Consider the following 11,067-nt stretch of genomic DNA (forward strand, 5'->3'; position numbering starts at 1 on the left):
CCTCTGAGCGGCCACCAGCCCCCAAAAGAAGTCTGTGATACCGGGGTGTGGGTAAGAGATCAGAGTGTGGTGTACAATCCTAAAAATACTCTTTACAAAGCAAAAGAGATTAAGGATTTGGAATATATAGAGAAGGAAAGAATAAACTTCCAAGAGATAAAAGTGCCAGAAGTTACAATAGAGCTGTTACTCTAGCACTCTTAAGCTCAGACCTCTCTTCCTCTGCAAATGTTCTGCCCCGTGGAGGAAAGAGACGGAGAAATTCCAACACTGACTGAGGCCTAGACGTAAGTACCTGTTGATTCAGGACAAATGTCCGAAGAACTCAAGCACCACAGCAATTTTCATTGTGCTCCAAAACGCTTGAAGCACACTTTCAGAAGCACGGACTTATTTCCTAGATGCTAAATGTTAACTTCTTGCAAAGAAACCAGGGCTGAGCTGTTTTATTACAACTATCTTCTTGTTTTCACATATTGAGAAGAATAAATAACCTGACTTAGAGGGAAGAGGGGACAGGAAGAGATTAACCAAAGAGCTTGTATGCATGTATGCATAAGGCCTGGGGAGTGTAAGATTGGAGTCGCTCAAGGAATTAGGCAGACACAGCGACCAAGCAGGAGGGGTTCACTAGAGGGAATGGAGCCAACCCAGGAAGGTTGGGACTCGGCCTCTGCTGTCCTCCAGGTTGAATTTTATGCGCCCAAACTGCAAGGGGCGGAGGCTGCGGGATGTAGGTGTTCAGTCTGATTAGATGGAGTTCGTTGTCCCTCAAACCGATTAGTGCTGGTGGTTGAGGCTGTAGCTGTAAGTGGGCGTTGTTATCATTCACCTGATGTCTGGCCCTCCTGATGTTGCGGCTGCCTCCTGTTGTGCCACGTAGGTGACTGCAGGCTGTTCCAGAAATGAGGCTGGGGCCACTTTCTCGTTGGGGACTTCCTAGTCCTCTGAGCCAAATGTCCTCTGCTGGCCTATCAGGGAGGGGGAGGGGGTGGGAGCGGGGCGGGGGAGGGGGACCAATGGGGCGAAAGGAGGACATCTGTAATACTTTCAGCACTGAAGATAAATTTTTTTTTTTAAGTAAGTCTTTAGCCTTAGCTAGTTTGGCTCAGTGAATAGAGCGTCAGCCTGCAGACTGAAGAGTCCCGCGCTGCAGGCTAGGTCTCCAGTGTGGGGCATGAAAGAGGCAGCCAATCAATGGTTCTCTCTCATGATGGATGTTTCTGTCTCTCTCTCCCTCTCCCTTCCTCTCTGAAATCAATAGAAATATATATATTTTTTAAAAATTATAAAATAAGTCTTTAGCAGAAGCCAGGTTATAAGAAGCAGAGCAGAGGCCTCTGCTAGCTGTTTTGTTTATAAAGCAACGTTTTTAGTGAAGAAATCCTTAGAAAGTAAGTGAGAATTGTATGACTTAGTAAATTTGGTTGACTGACTCTTCACCCTCCTCCCCCCACCAAAAAAAAACAAACAAAAAAAAACTGCCTCTTTATTAGAAGACCAATACGTTGCCTTCCAATTGCCTTCCGTTATAGCCACGAGAAAGAATAGTGGAGGCTAAAGGCTGTCATATTTAGAGAAGGGCTCCAGGGGAAGAAAGCCCTGGTTTGAAGTTTTCCTCCTCCACTGCCTAGCTCTGGTCCCTGTGGCAAGTAATCTGACCTTTCTGATCCTCCCTTTCCATCTCTAAGAGAAGAAGAATCCTACTACTTACCCCAAACTTTCTTGTGATGATTTAATGAGGTAGTGGTGAGGGAATGGTGCTCAGGCAATGGGGTTGTTATCCTGCTAGAAGCCCTGGCCTGGACGATAGACAACTAAAGTCTCTTTCAGCTGCAGATGTTGAAGGGCTCAGTCCTCAGCCTCCCACCCCCGCTCCCTGACCACACACTCAGAAGCCAGGACAGACACCTGGCCCAAGTCATTCTTGGCTTAAGATAGAATAATCGCAAGCATCAGTGGTTTCCATTCAGCCTGTGGAGAGGAGTAAAGATTGGATAAAGCTGTCTTGATTCTCAAGCTCCTTGTAGGAAACTAGTGCAGAGCTACAAAGGATCTCTTCTCCTCACCTAAGGAATAGTTTGTGTAAAAGAAATAAGCTGCAGCGTACATCTAAAGGAAGGAAGGCCCCTGGTTACATTAGAGTAAGTAGAAGTGCTTCGGGATTATAAATAAGCACCTTCAAAGGCCAGGAGAAGGTAGAGAGAAACTGTTATTTCCTTCATATCTAGTAGTTTTGAGACTCAGTTGGGTCCCCCACTGTGATTCAGACACGTGTGGCACATCTGAGAAGTTGTTGGGGTATAGATACTGCATATGCATGTTTTATGAATTGATAGAGAACCTAGAGTAGAAAAAAAGAACGTATGAGTATCACATATTCTGCCCATCCATCCATTGCCACCTCCCCAGCCCTATAGAGTCAAGCCCCAGGGAAGAACTATAGGCAAACACTGATGGAGAGATTTATGTGTATAATTCTGTGAGATACTGAGGCATGTGGATGAAAAAGGGGCCACATGCTAACCTGACAAGCTCAGGGAAGGCCTGCATGGTTGTCTTGCAAACTCAAAGCCCTAAAGTAACCACAAAAGATGGTCTAAAATTAAAACTTTAAAAGCAGTTATGGTGGGTAGTCATATCCTAGGCCGGTATCTTCCCTAACAAAGCTCAGTCTTTACCTAACTGAGCCTATAGTCTTTTTGCATCTATGATAACATATCATTGGAATGTCAAAGTAACTTTTCTTTTTCTGGACCCCTCAGAGCCCAGGCACCACTCTGCAGAGACCACAAATCCCCTCATTTTATTGGGTTGATTATTGACTGTTAACTATCCTGCACCCACCTGAATAAAAGAAGCATGTGTCTTATCACTTTACTTTTTATCCAATCCCAGAGATGTCACCTCCCCACCCCCACTTTGCTTTCTCCCGCCACCCTAACCTATGACCAGCTGAGTTCATGTAACCCACTTACATCTTCTCTTTTGATTGTCATGTATAAAACCAGGTATAAAACCGCCATTCTCCAGAGCATTACCCTGATACGTTGAGGTTCTGCTTCCTGGCAGTTGTTGACAGCTTGGCTCAACAAAAATTCTTTACAGGTTTGAATGTTTTTTACGTTAACAGGCCCCAGCAGCACTCTTTGGTTTCCAGACAAGGAAATGTGATGAAGGGTCAGGGAGCACCCCATGCTCCCTGCCACTTCCAGGTGTTGGCAGTTTTGGAAGCACCGGTGGGCAGCACCCCTGGGGTGGATCGCATGGTTCTCATGGAAGCTCCAGCAGCAGCGAGGGGCTCAGCAGAGAGCTACCTTTAAGTAGCTGCACAGACAGAAAATATCCATGTAGATGCTAGCGTGTGGTGAGCAGACACTTGGCATCTGACTATGAGTGTCATGCCCTGGCACCTCTGCGAACCAACTGAGTGCTGGAGGTCTTGTTTTTATGCAGAAGAAAGAGTCAGGGCCGTTTGAGTCACTCCCACCAAAAAGTGCTTGTTACCCACAGGCTGTGAGATTGGGGGGGGTAGGGGGAATGTAGGTCGCACAGCCACTTAACGTTTCTGAAAGAGCCACCAAATGCCAGCCACTAAAGCTGGGTTCTGTGGGGGGTATGCAGCGTCTGAAACATTTATTAATGTCTCAATAAATATTGAATGATTGAATGAACAAATGAGCAAATGAATGGATATATTAAGATGATTCAGTGCAATCCCTAAACCAGTGGTTGACAAACCACAGCTCACGAGCCACATGCGGCTCTTTGGCCCCTTGAGTGTGGCTCTTCCACAAAATACCACGTGCGGGCGTGCACGTACAGTGTGATTGAAATTTTGTGGCCCATGCGCAGAAGTCGGTATTTTGTGGAAGAGCCACACTCAAGGGGCCAAAGAGCCGCATGTGGCTGGCGAGCTGCAGTTTGCCGACCACTGCCCTAAACCAATGGTCTGGACCAGCAGCATTAGCTTCACCTGGGAATTTGATAAAAATGCAAATCCAGCCCTAACCGGTTTGGCTCAGTGGATGGGAGCATCAGCCTGCAGACTAGGGTCCCAGGTTTGATTCCAGTCAAGGGTATGTACCTTGGTTGTGGGCACATCCCCAGTAGGGAGTGTGCAGGAGGCAGCTGATCGATGTTTCTCTCATCGATGTTTCTAACTCTCTGTCCCTCTCCCTTCCTCTCTGTAAAAAATCAATAAGATATATTTTTTAAAAAATGCAAATCCATGAACTCCACCCTAGATTAGAAACTCTTGGAGGAGCAGCTCTGTGTTCTGTGGTAACAAGCCCTCCAGGCAGCCTGATGCATGCTAAAGGTGGAGAGACACTGCCCTATGGAAGGAATTTCACAAAGGATGGGGCAGGCCAGGAAGAGAATAGGAACCTGCCAAAAGAGGAAGGATAGAATAAAGTAAAAAGTTGTAGAGACTCAAAACAACATTATCAATTTACAGGAGACTTTTCTGTACCCTTTCCTTCTTTGAGTGTTCTATTTCCTTAGCAACACTTCATTCATTGGTTGAAAAAGGGAGATGTTAATATCACATACTCTGCCAACCTCACCTGCCCAGCCCTATAGATTCTAGTCCCTTCCTCAAAGCAAGTCATAGCATGTTTATACTGGGAAAAGGAGAAACTTGAGAGAGACTACAATTTACACCCGGAGGAATAAAAAACAGGAACACTGGTAGCTGAGTATGGAGGGACTGTTCAAGAAGAATTGCAGGAAGAAATCAAATCCTCGACAGGCCATTCCCAGTTCTGCACCCATACAGACACATTTATAGGAAAATCACACTGTTTTCTAAAAGGCAGTCAGAGGGTACCCATGACCACGTAATGTGAAGCATAGGCAAAAACTATAAGCCAGAATGCTTTGTTGGCGTGGGTTTTGAAATTAAAAAGATGAGCAGATACAAAACACTATAACGCATAAAAGAAAATTAAGTGCTTTCATAAGAATGAACATGTTTCTCTAAATAGAACACACCTCAATTATTTTTCCACAGGAAATAACCAATGCTTTGGTTAAGAATGCACATTGTTTTGCAGTTCTTTGGAGAATGAAGACAACCTTGAGGAAATCACTAGCTCAAAGGCAGCACTTTTTGTCGTATCTTTGCAGCCATTGCTTAGAAATAGCCAGGCAATATAATTTACGGTAATAAATCTGCATTTAATTCAGTTGAGTTGAAGAATTTGTAAACAAAATCTTTTTACCTCAGCTAGGTGCTTGTGGCAAGTGCTATAGACTGACTGCTTGTGTCCCTTCAAAATTCAGATGTTGAAACCCTAGTGGCCAATATGTTTGGAGATGAGGCCTCTGGGTCATGGAGTTGGAATCAGTGGCCTCGACAAAGGAAACAAAGGGAGCTTGCTTCCTCTCTCTCTGCTCTCTGTCCTGTAAGGACTCAGCAAGCGAGACAGCCATCTGCAAACCAGGGAGAGGGCTCTCTCCAGAACCCTCTGTGTTGGCAGCCTGATCTCAGACTTTTCAACCTCCAGACTGTGAGAAATAAATTTTTGTTGTTTAAGCCTCCCAGTGTATGGGAATTTGCTAAGGCACCAAGATGTTTAATTTTGTTGAGTTTTCCCATCTGAGAAACCAGTATTATATCTAGTTCCCAGGGTTGTTCTAAGAACTAAATTATATGTTACCTGGGAAGCACTTAGCCCAGTGCTTGCTTGATACACAGTAAGAGGTAAAGGCTCGTTCACTCGCTCTCTTTTCCTTGCAAGGATAATTCTAACGACTAAGCACTCTCTAGAGAGACCGTAAGAAAACACTAACGAATAAACCGTGATCAACACATAATTCCAAGTTCAAGAAATAGTTGTCAGTTGTACTAAGCTACTCAATGCCGCAAATTATTCAGCATTTGCTCGCCATCTCCTATACTTAACAAAGAACTTAAAAGATAATCAAGAGTATATTCTACATGCTACTTTGGAATCAATTTTTTGATAATTTTTCCTTTGATATTTTGAATTAGTCTACAGTAACCACTGCAAGGATATATGCGTAGTAGGGTCCTTGAATATCATTTCATTCAATGTCTTTTCACTCCAACATTGATGAGACACAGTAGGAATTTAACTCCTATTATCAGCTAGCCTATGATAAACCAGTTTTCTTATTCTTTGTTTCCCATAAAGTCCTAGAACTTATCTATGACCATAAGTGAGGACTTTAGATATCTATATTATTCTTTTTTTTAAGATATTTTTGGAACAACTACTTTGTGCCAGGCACTATCAAGTTACTTTGGCTATAGCAGTGAAAAAGACATTCAATGATCTAACAGTCAAAGAGCATATAGGATCCTGCCTTCCAGACTACTTTCTAAAACCTTCAGTTGCCACCTTCCTCTCCATTTACCATCCTTAGGACCTGCCCAAACCTACGAGATGTGCTAGTTTGAGATCTCAAGTCTTCCCATCCTGTCTTATCTCAATATAGTTAAGTAGTTCATACCTACACACAGCCTCAAATATGACAATTCTAATCAGGCAAATTTGTCACCTGTCAAGTGATGGTACTAGACTGGTTTGATTAGTTTTATAGATTAGTTACTTCAGTTTGATGAATAATTTACCTACCAATCTGTCACATGTTTCAAACTAAACCAAAGCTTATTTTTACCTATTCACTTATTGAATGTTGGGGGGAGGGGGAGAGGGAGGAGCATTTTTCTTTAAGTAAGAAAAAATTCTAAAGGATTAAAGGAAAGTAGTTCAATTTCAGCAAATGGATAACTTTTCCTCTAAAATACATAAATACTTAAAATAAATTAAAAATGTTTAATAAGATGGGCTTGGGATTTCTACAGCTAAAGCTATTAAGTGTCTAAGAAGCTTAGTTAATCTAGGGTTATCACTAAACATTCTTACTACTTTTCTAAGTTTTCCACAGAGAGCACAATTGAATATTAAAATATATAACTTATGCTCTGGCAGTATGTCAGGCTAGATACTCTCAAAGGCCTTCTTACTTTAAAACTAGATGCTGGATAAATTCAGAAAAACATGCATGATCCACACTTTACAAGTTCTCAAAGAGAAAGGATTAATATCAAAATATCTGTTGCTATGAGGTGAATATAAGAAATCATCAAGCGTACAAAGAAGAAAACAAATACCAAGAGAGAAATTTTAGAATTATCAGAATCCAAATACAAATGGTAATATACATGAAAATGTTTAAGAGAAGGCAAGTGGGCATGCAATAAGAAGCAATTAGCAATGATTGAGTACATTAAAAAAAAACATTCAGAAATGATTTTTTTTAATTGTTGCAAAAAAATTTCAAGGGATAACATTTTCGGCCCTGGACTCAAAGTGTACCTTACATTGAACTAAGTCTACCAAAAATAATTTTAAAAGTTGGGAAAACATATAAACCATCCTTTGAAGGCACTGAACACAAGTAACATTGGGCAGCTAGAATCCTTGAGAAAGGGGAGCACAGAGTTACACTCCATATTCACTTCAGAATTTTCCTGAAGGGATTTCCAAATTATGGTGAAGGTAAAAAGGACCCACAAAGAAAGCACCAGCCTCATAGCTCTGAGGGCAAAGAGTTCCGTGATGCCAAAGGAGATGGGACTTGAGGAGCAAAATATTAGAGAGAAAGGAACCTCTGAGAAAGTACTTAAACCTGTGCATTCAAATGTCCCTCAAACTGCTGGTCAACTTCTGAGCTGTGATGCAATGAACAACAGACGCAAAGAACAAGAGTTGAGCTGGATTTCAGCAGCTGCACAGCACTGGAGTGTTAGATTGTTATTCAAGACAGAGGAAACTTGCTAAATGTGGGCCTGAGACCTGGGAAGGGACATTCCCTAGGGTTACTGGTCACCTCTATGAGAAAAGCCAAAACCGAAATAGGTCAAGGACAACTAAGCTTAAAACCAAGTGGTGACTGGATCAAGGTCATTCACTGAAACTCTATGTCTAAAAATCTTAACACTGTGTGCAAGACTATCATATAGAACCTTCATAGGTTACCATCCATAATCTGAAATCAGACTGTCAATGATAAAATATGCTAAAAATAACAAAGGCAACTGACCACTCTAAAGAGGAAAGTCAAGACATGAAGCCATCCAGGTGCTATCCACAAGGCCGTCCAGGAGGCAAGAGTGCTGCTGGCCGTGGCCACCTGGGAAAGCCGCAACCAGATCTACGTGGCCACTGCCTGGGCCTGCACATGCCCCTCAACTGCATGCCCGACTTCTGGGGGCTGGGCAAACGGAGCTCCTGGCTCCCGTGGTTGCCACGCCCAGAGGCCACTGCCAGTCTTTTTCCTGTGCCACCTGCACAAGCCACTGCCCTCCGCCCATAAAATGACCCATGTAGTGAGCTGCCAGTGGTCGTCTCTCACAAAGGCAACTGGGAATTTTGTGTCAGAAGAAACCTGGCTGGATTCCCACAGCTCTATAAAATGAGACTTGGAAACATTGCCTCTCTCTCTGACTTGCATCAATTTTGTTTGGATCGTACATTAGAAGGCGGGAGGAGGTGGCTAGCCATCACATTATTAATGCTAATGAGGCTTTCCAGCTTTAACCAGGAAATTACCTGTGCTTATAAGATTTCGACATTTTAGAAAATCATTTGTTCACTTTGAAAAAATCGATTAAAGAAATCATTAAGGAAGACAAGAAATTTCAACCAAGTATAATATAGTCTTTGCAGTATCCACATGACTGTTAAAAGTATAAACGTTTATCCTAAGACTATGTAGTAGGTCAAACTGGTAAAAGACATCAATCCAAAGAGTCAAAATACTCATTAACTCAAAAAAGGACATATAAAAAATGATCAATAAACACCTTATAGCCAATTTACAACAAACACCATAGAAACAGTTAGAAAGTGAATTTATAACCTGAAAAGATAGGTGAGAAGAAAACATCCAAACTGAAACAGTTAGGGAGATATACAGAAAAGAGCATAAGACGCTTATCATCCATGGTGAAGGTTTAAAACAAGTATAATTTGAGGCACAGAAAGAAAGGTGAATGTGACAAAAGCAATATTTGAAGAAAAAATGGTCAAGAATTTTTCAGATTCAAGAAATGCTACAAATGGCCTTATCTGGGTAGCTCATTGATTAGAGTGTCATCTTAATATGCCACGGTTGTGGGTTTGATCTCCAGTCAGGGCACATATAAGAAGCAACCAATGAATGCATAAAATAAGTGGAACAGCAAATCAATCTCTCTCTCTCCCTCTCTCTCTCAAATAAAAATTTAAAAAATAGGTAAAATGACATCTCATTTTATATAAAGGAAATAGTAGAAAGTTTGGATAATTAAAGTATAGCTGTACTTTAGTATAGAATTTTAAAACTGAAAGAGGTCTGAGAGAAAGACTAAAACACTGATTTTATAAAGGAAGCAGCTTAAGAGCTGTACAAGTAAATGACTTGAGGAAAGTCAGACACGGCACAGACAATCAGAATTCTTGAGTGCAAATTAAGTGAACTTCTTTTACATAAGACTCTCTCTTATTTAATATGTCAGCAGCATTATCAAATAATATGGATCATTTTATCATTTTAAAGATATAGTTTTTCAGTTAAACTATTTCTGAATTTTTCTCTCTGGCTTCCATATTGCCAAACAGTTTGACAGTGTGCAAAAGTAATATTAGGTCAATCAAGTGATCAAGATTGCTTAATGTTTGTGGTAGAGCAGAGACTAAAATTTAGGTTACTGGACTACAGTTACAGAGTGTTTTACACGTCCAGTTCTTTTTTTTCTTTTTTCTTTTTTAATGCTACGTGAGCACTGCAACTAAGACCACAAAACTCACTCTCTTTCACCTTACCTTTATCCTTAGCAATTATTATGTTGGTATTCATACAATTTCTTTTTTAGTGTCCTTTTCCCACTTGTATTCAAGTACAATAAAATTGTACATACTTAAAGTGCACAACGTGATGCTTTTCTCTGCATATACATTGTGAAATGATTCACACACACTCACACACACACACTCACACACACACACACAGCTTCTACAGTAGCTAGTCTGGTTCTGGCAAATTTCACTTGTTTTCTTCACCCTTTCAGTCTGAAGATGTGAGATACTAGGTAACCAATGAAGCCTAATTCTTAGTGTGCAAGGCAGAGATGAGAGCAGGGATAAGTTCCTACCCTATCATGGGATCAAAGATAAGGCCCAGGTACTCCATGGGTCCCCTTGGTGTGATGCTTTTATCTGCATATACATTGTCAAATGATTCACACACACACACACACTCACACACACACACACTCACACACACACACAGCTTCTACAGTAGCTAGTCTGGTTCTGGCAAATTTCACTTGTTTTCTTCACCCTTTCAGTCTGAAGATGTGAGATACTAGGTAACCAATGAAGCCTAATTCTTAGTGTGCAAGGCAGAGATGAGAGCAGGGATAAGTTCCTACCCTATCATGGGATCAAAGATAAGGCCCAGGTACTCCATGGGTCCCCTTGGCGGTTGTTAACTGGAAGGAAGAAAATATAAAAATCATGGAGATAGCCCATCCCCTCCCTGCCCTCAGCCCAGAAACACCACCTGCTTTAGAGGGTGACCTTCAAACTGGGGCAGCCCAGTTGCTACTCTACTTTCATCCCCAGAGCAAAGGATCAGTGTAAGTGAAGGGCACTTGCGCCTAAGCTTCTTAAGGTTCATGATACAGCCATCTCTGCACAGAGCCCTTAAGAGTTGTCCATTCAAGGCCGGAGCTCCAGTGGCGCAATCGGTTAGCGCGCGGTACTTATAAGAGTTTGATTCCACTCCGCTCTCAGACTCCATAATTAATGCCTCATTGCTGGGGGGCAGGACAAAGTCCCGGATCCCTACTGACATACTCTGGCCCCGCCTGCTTCTCCAGCCTCACTTCCGCCCACTCTTTTCCCCAACACACAGCAGACCTTTCTTTTTTTTTTTTTAACATATTTTTATTGATTTCAGAGAGGAAAGGAGAGGAAGAGAGAGATAGAAACATCAATGATGAGAGAGAATCATTGATTGGCTCCCTCTTGCACACCCCCTACTGGGGAG

The sequence above is a fragment of the Myotis davidii genome, unplaced genomic scaffold (genome assembly GCF_000327345.1).
Source record: "Myotis davidii unplaced genomic scaffold, ASM32734v1 scaffold392, whole genome shotgun sequence".
Lineage (NCBI taxonomy): Eukaryota > Metazoa > Chordata > Mammalia > Chiroptera > Vespertilionidae > Myotis > Myotis davidii.